This window comes from Coenobita brevimanus, chromosome 71, assembly GCF_032717465.1.
Source record: "Coenobita brevimanus isolate Jiangsu-jjx chromosome 71, ASM3271746v2, whole genome shotgun sequence".
NCBI classification, from domain to species: Eukaryota; Metazoa; Arthropoda; class Malacostraca; order Decapoda; family Coenobitidae; genus Coenobita; species Coenobita brevimanus.
Window position 1 is genome coordinate 37,200,480 of NC_137024.1, and position 10,845 is coordinate 37,211,324.

The 10,845-nt window shown below is 44.8% G+C and overlaps 1 protein-coding gene and 1 pseudogene across 1 annotated transcript in view; both read left to right on the plus strand.

Moving 5' to 3' along the window:
- polo (Serine/threonine-protein kinase polo) overlaps positions 1-10,845 on the plus strand; it is a 290,744-nt gene that overhangs the window by 179,464 nt on the left and 100,435 nt on the right. The window lies entirely within an intron of this gene.
- LOC145406923 (5S ribosomal RNA) lies at positions 116-235 on the plus strand (annotated as a pseudogene).

Consider the following 10,845-nt stretch of genomic DNA (forward strand, 5'->3'; position numbering starts at 1 on the left):
ACCTCGGCTGCAACTCTCTATTTCATCCCATCTCATTTCCATGTACGGTATCCTTTGCATCTCAGCCTTGTCCTTTGCCCACCGTTGTTTATCGCTTCCCTGTAAACACCTGTCTATAAATGTGCCATACCACGTTGAGTACACCGCTTCCCGTCCGATCAGCGAAGTTAAGCAACGTTGGATCTGGTTAGTACTTGGATGGGTGACCGCCGGGGAACACCAGATGCTGTTGGCATCCCTACGTGTCAAGTGGGGTTGGTGGAGGATTAGTGCCCCTCCCTGTAAAACAATTAACTCTAAGCCCTTGGTCACCCCGTTTGGGATACATGGCGTCTGGCAATGAATGAATGATGAATGAATGAGTTTGTGTTTATATTTGTTTGTTGGCATGGTGGTGGAGGGGGACGCCTTAATGTTGTGGCACCGATATAGCCAGGTTACCCAAATGCCTGGTTATTCACACATCCCTCAACTACGTTTCTGTCCCCCGAGAAGAGGATGGTGAGCAGCAGATTGGCTTGAGCTTCCAGCCCACCAGGTTCACGCTTCAGATAAACCTGGGGCTGCTGCTGCTACGGCAGTTCTACTCTCTGTCTGCTTGTTTACTTATCTGCATTTGTATCTGTTGTGTTTTTGGACCCTGATGCCATTATCGCGTATAGCATAAAGGATGGCCTCGCTAAAAGCCTTCCACGTAACAATATCCCTGTACTGCCCCAGCCTACCATTCCATCACTACACACCTTCCTACACTGTATGCGGTCTTGCGCCTTCAACTCAGTCCCGATGTGCCTCTTCCCTTTGTGCACGTGTGTGTGTGTGTGTGTGTGTGTGTGTGTGTGTGTGTGTGTGTGTGTGTGTGTGTGTGTAACAGTCATTGCCTATAGACGTAAACTTTCCAAACTCTGTAGGCAGTACGGTAAAACTTCACTCGTTTACATTTATATATATATATATATATATATATATATATATATATATATATATATATATATATGGAGCCTCTGTGGTGCAGTGGTAGAGTGTGCGTTTCGTACACGGGTGAACCAGGGTTCGCGCCTCGCCAGGGTAATAAACTTTGGGAGTGTTCACCCGGCCACTTACTGCATTGCCGGACACAAGGGGTGCTGTGATTGAACCGGTGTCGCTTACTATAAAGTATGCTTGCACCCAGTCGGCTTGCGCGGGCCGATTACACTTGGTTCACAGACTACACACACGTCCAAAGCCACTACAACATGCAATTACACTTACAAGCACTTCTCACCCTACATACAATCTCTGCTAGACAGCCTAAGCCACTTGGTAGAGATACATTGGCTGTATCGTCCCGACCTTGGTTGGGATAGGCCGGTCCTGCAGTGGATACTCAAACGGCTGAGTATATATATATATATATATATATATATATATATATATATATATATATATATATATACTGTATATATATGTGTGTGTGTACTGTATGCATATATTTTTACATACATACACACATACAACGGCCTTCCATCTTCATCTTGATTTGCATTCCGTCCTCCTCCAGTTTGTCTGTGTCTCTATACCCATCTGTCTGTCCGTGTATTGCCTGCTGCCAAAGCCCGTCTTTGATCCAGTATGGTCCTGGCGGAAGCTGTCCAAGCAGTCTTAGCCCAACACAGCTGGGGTCCTTGCCTCCTTTTCACTACCATCACGGTTATAATCTTGCTGCCGCCGTACGGTTTTCTTTATCTGGGAGAGAACTTTTGTAGTGAAGGGGTCAGGAATAAACTTCTTGAATCCTTTCCGTACTCCTTTTTTATTTTTTTAAATTAAATTTTATACTTTTCAGGTACACTGGGTGGTAACCATGTAGCGAACACTGTATGCATGTTGGTGTAGTGGGTTTGGATCCGATGACTGGTTGGGGCATACTGCTTATATACAGGTGCACAGTGTCTTGTGATTGATCAGCTCAGTCCAATTTATTGGGATTGAGAAACCTAGCCCCAGGCCCTTACGTTCCTAATGGGTCGGTGCAAGATTGAATGATGATGGATAGATAAATGGATGGATTATTTGACAATATAATATTTCAACTGCCAAGCGATTTTATTCAACCAATGGCAAGGGTAGATCTATTAGTCCGGGGCTAATCTCAACTCCATCTCACTCATGGTTGGTGTTTGCCATCCCTGCCCCAGCTGTGCACCCCTTTACCCATGCCATATTCTGCATGCGCCGGAACTCTGGATAAAATAGCGGAACACGGAAATACAGCGATAAAATGCCGGGGCGTCATAGCCACGGGTATTCTGGCGGTGTGCTCAGCCCCTCTGCCTCCCTGTGATCCCAGGCGTCCGTCGAAAATGGGTTTTGTTCACACATTACTTGACTCCACCCTGATATAGGTTGGTCGGAAAAATAAATAAATCCCGAGATGATTCAGCCGTGTGGGGTGATTGGAAAATGAGACTGACCAGAATGGTGTTTGGGAGTGAGGTAGCAGGAGGAGGAGGAGAGGTGGACCAAGAACGAAGTGGATGTACTGTTGCGGTCACTAATCCCTTCATACAGCTGGAACGCCGAGCTGTGAGCGTAATTACCCTTCCCAGTCCGTGTGCATGGAAGTGATTAGTGAAGCAAGATTTCGTAAAGTTTTGGCAGTTCTGAGGCAGAGTATAAAAGATCTGTTCACTGCAGTTGTAGAGGGCAGGAGGGTATATGAGGGAGGTTTGTGTCATGGAAGGAGAGGGCGTTACCGAGCAGGAACAAATATCCTAGGAAATATATTACAGAGTCAGTCTCACAGGATGCGGCGTCAGAAAAATGATAGATAATTTCTCTGTGGCAATGAAAGAAAAGAAAATATAAACAGGAGGTTGGAAATCTCTTCATGAAATACTCTGAGCTTTTCGTGCTTGTGTGAAATTGGATTCGTTTTTCTCGTGTTGCGTTCGTTTGTTATTGCTGGTCGTAAGAAATTTGAATTTTCTTGAATAAAAGCTGAGTTAGCTTTATTCCATTTCCGAGGCAGGAATGCAAGAGATACGTGAAAGGAGAAAATATGTAGAAACTGAGGAATGGAGATAAAATAGAAAATTTGTAAACGATTCTGCGAGAGACATAGGAGAGTTTATGAAAGAGAAACCTTGGAGTTAGTGCCAGAGGCAAGACATATGAGAAACTGAGGGGAATATGATGGAGGAGAATTGAGGGAGGGGAATAATCTACAGTAGGACAAAAAGTTTAGAAACAAGCATAAAACACTAAACGTGAGAGCTGCACGGATCTTGACTTCGCTAAAGTCTTTGGGAGTGAAGCATCTCGCGTCAAAAATTGTTTGTGAAAATCATTAGAGATGTTCCTGCATTTACGAACTGAGCTAGATGGATAAGAGAAACTGAGAGACGTATATATCAAATGAAGGAAACATTGGCGAGAGGAGATATTATAGGAGAAAAGGTATAGGATCAGTCGAGAAGTGATTATAGAAGAAGTGAATGATGAGATTAACGAAGAGACTTAGAGATAGGAGGATGAGATTAAGTTAAGGGATGCGAGAGAATCAGCAGGTTCTAGTTACTAAGGAAGGGAATTTAGGGAATATGCATATGATCAAGGAAAAGGGCGATTAGGCGGAAGCTGAATGAGAGAGCTAACCTAATAACGAAGAGACGGAGATAGAAGGAAGAAGGGGAAAAAATGTGGTATGGGGTGCAAGAGGTGCAGCGGGTTGTAATGATGAGAGAATGAAGACAACAAAGAAAAGGTTAAAAGAAAGAGAAAAAGGGAGATTACACAGAAGCTGAGTGAGAAAGGTAACTTAACTAAGAGACTGAGAGATGGGAGGATAAGATAAGGTGGTAAGGGATGAGAGAGGACCAGCGGGTTGTAATCACTGGCACGTCTATAATATGGCTGACAGGCTGACAGCGCCGGATACTGTTATTGACCAGGGAGTCAGGCAAAAACTGCAGAGAGATGGGGAGGCACGAGCAGAGCAGAGGAGGGGAGGGAGGGAGGCTGTGAGGGTGTGGGTGTGTTGTTGGATGGGTGTAGTGTGGGTACAATGGGATGGGATGAGGAGAGGTATGGTGTGTGGTGTATTTAAGGGGGGGAGGGGGAATGAGTGTCGCTGTTAGTGTGTTTTATTGGGTTTTATGTGGAGACAGTGGGGCGGTGTGTGTGTGTGTGCGCGCGCGCGTGGTGTGGTGCTGTGTTTTGTGTGGGTACAGAGAGGTGAGGTGAAAAGGTATAGGATATGTGGGTGAGGTTTTGTGTTTTGGGTGAGTATTGGTGATATATATAGTATGATGAAGAAGGAAATTATGTTTTTTAGGTCTGTGTTGTGTATGGTAATATGGTGGTTATGAGACAGTGGGTGAGAGCTGGTGGAGAAGAGAGTGTTAGCTGAGACTGGTGTTGCGTGAAACTGTGAGATGATTTGTTATCGGGGGAAATATGTGGATGAAGGGGAAACTGGTGTGGACAATTGCACTCTATTAGGAAGTTGTTAATTAAAGTCACCTGTGGCTGCATACACTTTGTTCCTTGTAGTTGTTCCGCCTGTGTGATAACGGGTAACGATACCAAAGTTTTAATTGCGCCCCAGGTCCGTGTTATAACTTGTCGAGTTGAAAGTAGTTTTTAATTGGTTGAGCGGCGGTGATGCATGGGTGTTGGCGCGACTCAGTGGCTCCCTCACCTTGGTTGCTCTTCACCCTCTTATACACCTCAATCCCCCCTTTACTACGAGACATCACCCTTCCTCCCATAAAAAAGCCGTCTGTAGTAGCAAGAACGAAATAAAACCTCTTGAAGTAAAGTCTGCTTCTTTCTTCCTCACTTTGAGGGATCCCTCCTGAAGAATTAAATCGTCTATCGTTGATAAGATTAAAATAAAATAGACTTCGTAATCCTGAAAAGTAATTAAGACCTCCGAACCCCTTCACTGCGAGGAGTCCTCGGAGGCGATTACAGTTGGCTGGCGGTAGCGAGAATATAATACCATTGACGTCGTGGTAGTGAAAGGGTCAGTCGGTGGTAGAAAGACGTTCGCTTGGCTGTTGACCAGGGTTGGTTTTCAAGTACAGTGGTGAAAAAAATATCGAAAAGTTTGAACTCTGTAAGTGTTCAGAAACACATGGGCACTCTGCCACTTTTTGTTACAGCGTAAATGTTTGTGTTTTAGGAGTTTGATATATTGTGACTCGGAAGGTTGTGTGCAGGAGCCGGGACTTTTGCAGTGTCCACACCAGGCCTGCCGCACCCACCCGCTTTCTCTACCTCTCCATCCCTTATTGCCCCTATTGACGTGCTGACCCGACTTCCCCTTCTCCTTCCTTTATCTATCTTCCTTTCTTTTCTTTCTTATTTGGTGACCTTTCCTCTCTCCGTCAGGCCCTTAGAGTTTAGTGACGCTTCTTCCTTCTGTTGTTTGGTGACCCTTTGTCCCTGACTCCTTTTGTTGGTGACTTCTCTTCCCGTCACTTTATTTTGGTGACCCTCCTGTCATTCCCTCTAACTTGGTGACCTTTCGTTCTGTCTCACTGGGTAGCCCCTCTTTCTCCCCCCCCCCTTTTTTTTTTTCTTCCTTCCTGCCTTTTCCTTGCTGACCTCCTTCCCTTCTTCCTCCACTTTAACTTTGTGACCCGCCTTCCTTCCGTCCGTCCCTCCCTCCCTCTCATTTCTTTCCTCTGGGTGAATCGCCTTCTCTGCCTCCCTTTGTCCTGTCATTTCGTTAGTGACTTTCCTTCCTCCCTCCTTCCCTCTTTATCCCTTGCCTCATCGCTTTGCGTCCGTGTGCGCGTGGTGTGGTTTGTGGTGGTGTGGTGTGGTGTGGTGTGCGCCGCGTGCCTGTCTGTCGTAGATATCACGTCCTGGTGCCGACCCTCACAAAGTTTGGTGTCGCAGCCTCCCGCGGCCACCAGTCTTAAATTCCACCATCCCAGCCACCACACTCAGGAGTCTCTCTCTCTCTCTCTCTCTCTCTCACACACACACACACACACACACACACACACACACACACACACACACACACACTCTTTTTACGTTTCTTGATCATAAAAAGACTGGCATCTTGTTTAGCATTTAATTTCATTTAATTCCAGATGATTTTATTCAGCTGAAAGTGGTTAAATGAGCCTGAGAGTGTGCATACTAATACCATTATCCCTCATGATCGGAACAACTCTAGAAAATTCGGTTATATTCAAATGAGCCATGGAATTGTGTGAGTGCTAACCCTTTCACTACTCTGACGTTTTTTTCTGTTTTATCCTTCTTGTCTCTGGACGATTGTGTTAAGCTAGGTATTTCCAGCCTTGGTGTTAAATACAGTACCGGTATGCATAATATCTCGCCACTACAATATGTCTCCCCTTTGCTGCAGTACATAGTCTGTTCGGTGGCCACAGCAGATACGTCCTCTGGCTGAAGAGGGTAACATGGTTGTTCTCTGCGTTCATCATATTTAACCATTTCAGTACGTTGTTACTTTTTTCATATCGCTGCTCTCATCAAGTGATTTTTTGCATGCTGGGGGAATCTCTGTTGTGAAGGAATAGAAGCAGTCTTCGGTACAGGCAATGCTCGTATAATTATGCGAAAGATGTTGTGGTGGGTAGCGAGTAACAGCATTTTGCTAAGAGTAGGAGGCGATTTCCTGTTCTTATGTTTTTACCCCTGGCAAGGATATGCAGTTGTGTAGGGGCCCCCTGCCCCCATTACCATCCCCACCCCCAGGCCTCATGACTACCCCTGAAGCGCCGAGAAATTGACAACATTTCTGTCGGAGTATGGAACTTGCTCGATACTTTTGTGTGTGTGTGTGTGTGTGTGTGTGTGTGTGTGTGTGTGTGTGTGTGTGTGATCTCGGGAGTGTTATATACAATTGTGTTGGTTACCCCCTGCCCCCTCTTCTCTTCTTGAGGGCCTCATCCACTGCCCTTGAAGCCCCTAAAGATCAGACCAGCCGCCAGTCAGTCTCGATTGTTGGTAGTATTGGCCTGACCTATCACCCTCCCCCCATTCATTCACCCACTACCTCACTTAGCTCGTCGTTTATCCACCCACTCACTTCTCGTCGCTTCCTGTCCCCCTTCTCCGTATTTACTCATGTACTCATTCACCATCCCATTCCAGTTCAGGTGTCCTCATATTTTGACTGTCACTGCTCTGTCATCTTCCATTCCGCTATACTCGTCTTCGGCCTTCACGCTTCATTCTCTCCTTCTTAACTCTCCTCTTCACTGTTATTTCCTCTCTCTTTTGTCCTCCTTCACCCCACGACACTTCCTCCAGTCGTCTTTTTCCTTCTGCCGTTCTTCTTTCCTCAGCACAGTTATCTGCCTCCTGCACTCTTCTTTCAGCCTGCCTGATTTTCTATTCTTTCCTTACCTACATTTAGTCTTCCCCCGTTTTCCTCCATTCAGATACACTTGTCTTTCCGTCTGCATTTTTAAATCTGCATATCCTTCATCCTCCATTCCTCCACTGTAGTCTTCCCTTACTCCTTATTTTCCTACATTCGTATTTTACCTCTTCCTTCCCGCATTTCACGGCATTTATTTTACTTCTTCTTCCCCGCCTGCCCAGCTTTTTCTCCTCCTCCATCCACTCTTTACTTTGTCTCCCTAGTCCTCCAGCTCACCAAACTCATCTTCTCTTCCTAGGTCCAGTCTTCTTTCCCGCCTGGCTGACTTTCCCTTCGTGCGGCTTTCATCCTGGGTGTAATCCGCAGCGATACTTCCCTGCCGCCTCACTGCCCGCCATCACATCCCCACCCCACGCCAGAAGGCCACACCATTAGTGCCACTGACCGCACACACCCTCACCCCTTCCTCTTAAGAAATTGACTAGAATTCCCAGAATGGGGTGACAGCTTTTTCGGTTTATATTTGTTGTTTCCAGTCGATTTTGTTCAGCCCAGGTAACTTCGACTCTCCTTTCCCAAACTGAGAGAGGAGCCTGAGTATGTGAGTGTGATGACGTCTGTGCTGCACTACGCCTGGAGGGTGGAAGGCAAGCGAGGATACCATCAGTGCCATTGACCCCAGACACTATCACCGCCTCCCCTCACAAACTGACCAGAATTCTCAGTATAGAAGCCGTAGACCCGTTCAGGACAATGACATCTCTCATGGTTTATTCTTTCTACCATTAAACTATTTTATTAAATTTAGGAGGGAGTTTTCGAAACGGACGGGCTGGATACAGCCTTTATGAATCCCTTCACAACTGTGATGTCGTCATCATCATCGCCATCGCCATCTTGGCCTCTTTTTCCCACCTGAGGATGGGGTTAGACAGGGTCCAGAATACGAGGAAACAGAAAGCACGATTTAAGAACAACCCTAAACAGCATGTCCAGTAAAATGGATCAGACAATCATTCACACACCACTCAAGTCCATGGAATCCTGATTCTACCTCATACACCTACCCATCTGGAAAATTTATTTTTTCCTTGAGGTGGGCTTCATATTACCTGCCAGACGATCAGTCCAATGTTTAAAAGTTAAAAAAAGATGCCAGACCATCGTCATGTGCCTCCGCTCAGAATTCATCCAACCACCTGTGGTCCTGTCAAATTCTAAGCCCCAGCATTCATACTTTTCATACCTTCCTTTCTTATGCACTTATTTCATTTACCATTCCTGTCCTCCTTAGCGACCACGCCTCCTCACCTTGAGGCTTACTCACATTTACCTTTTCCACCACCTACATGACATGTTGTGACCGTAATGAAAATGTAAGAGGAAAGTAAAAATAGGCGTGCCATAGCTGAAGGGGCTAAAACCTTTACCCTAGCCTTTACTTTCTCTGCCTTAGTATATCCCATTTTCTGTTGCCCATCGTGAGGAGACAACAGAATATTTTATATATATATATATATTGTGTGTGTAATCATGATCGTATTGTAGAAGTCAATCCCTTGTCTGTAATTACCTAATGTGCATTTTATTTTCGCGGTTACGACGAACGATTTGACTGGGAGTACATAATTTCGTTTATAATTCCATCTTGCGACGGATAATTTTAATCAGCTGCCAAAAACTCAAAGCAGGAAAGGGTAAAAATTCTTGGCCATGGCATTTAACCGGTGCGCCCCTTGTCTGCCGTATTATCTCCCATTTTGGTGGTGCGGGAAAATAACAACCTTACATTCTGGCCACCCTTTTGGTAAGAGAGGTTCGGAGAATTTTAAGGGAATTATGTAGCCCGGGAATGGTGGCCAGGGAGCAAAAGCTCTCAGGGATCGTATGTGTAAAAGATCTTTGCCGGCTTTTACTAATAACAAGTTTCTGTAATAGGTACGTATTGTACTGTCAGGAGTAATTTTATTTTGTACAGTGGTGTGGATGGGAAGAGGAGAGAGAGAGTGAACTATAGGGTGCGTGATTATTGTAAGCAGAGTGATTGTGGGAAGAGGGGTAGTCACAGAGTAGGGGTAGAACACACCTAAACCTTTTGTGTTGACCGCCTCTCACAGGATGCTGCGTCAGGTAGTAGACAGACAGATGAGATAGTATTTTCACGTTGGTTGGGATGTTAAATGTATAACTGAACGATCCTCAGCATAATTTTGGCTCTAGAAAACCTATGAAGCCAGCCAGCCGGTGTTTAGTAGCTGTCATAAGTTTAAAGAAAAAAATATAAACAGACGATCCTGTACATACCTTCAGCTCAAGAAAATTATGAACACGTCCCCGATAGAGAAATGTATTGTGCTTAGCCTACTCGTTTTTGTCCATGTCCTTGTTGGAGTGTGTTTTTCTGGAGTTATAATTGATGTAATTGTGTCGGGGTGTATACATCGGGTTACAGGTGCAGCATTGTTTGTACTTACAAAGTCATGTATACAATTGGCTAAATAGCATGATGTGATTTGAATAGAAGTGTTTATGTATTTTATTGATGTCGAAAGGCCATGTCATCCAATCCTTTATTGTCCGTTTTTACATAGGAATGGCAGTGTGATTTGAATACAAGTGTTAGTATGTTTCACAGTTCTCGAAGTGCCTTTTACTTAGGAATAACATAATACTATTTAAGTAGAAGCATTAATGGAGACCTTTCTGTATAGGAGTAGCATTATACGATTTCAGTAGAACTGTCATGAATATTTCATATCGCAAGGCCTTATATGTAAGAATAACGTAGTGTGATGCGCATAGAAATGTACCGTACGTGGAAGAAAAATACCCACATATGGAGGTTGTGTATTGAGAAGATACAAGAGTCCCCTCCTGACTTTTACTGTCTTCAAATACGAGTCGGGTCAAAACTGCTGTATTATGTCACTAAACATAGTTTCAGTATGTACACTATATTAGTCAGTTTGAACAGTTTACGGCACTGAAAACAAGCGCCATGAGTTAGATATCGAGAGTTCTTATACGTAGGAATAACATAATGCAATTGGAACCGAGGTGTTCTGTGTATTTCATGACTATCAAAATACCATAAAGCTAAAAATATATTCCTGATAGCACGTGTGCAGAATTGTTTGGCATGATCGAGTGGCGGTACGTGGTAACAGAGTTGCGTGCCTGAAATTCATGTTGGAGTCTCGTGACCTTTTATCGAACCCCAGGGATTATCCGAGCGCAGAAGTAGAAGCGGCAACGGCAAAGGAAATGTGATTTACGAGAGCGGGGAAATATGCAAGGGAGGCTTTAATAAGGGCGGAGGTCAGGACTGTTGGCAGTGTGTTTGCTGGTGGTCTTATCCGCTAGACCAATAGCCAGTTTTCCAATACAAGTCTTCCATAAGTTAATTAAAATTGGCGGTAGCAAGAACTGAAAGAGGAGGGGGGAGGGGGGACAACTTGTTAGTGGAGGAGTTACTAGAGGTACGGTAG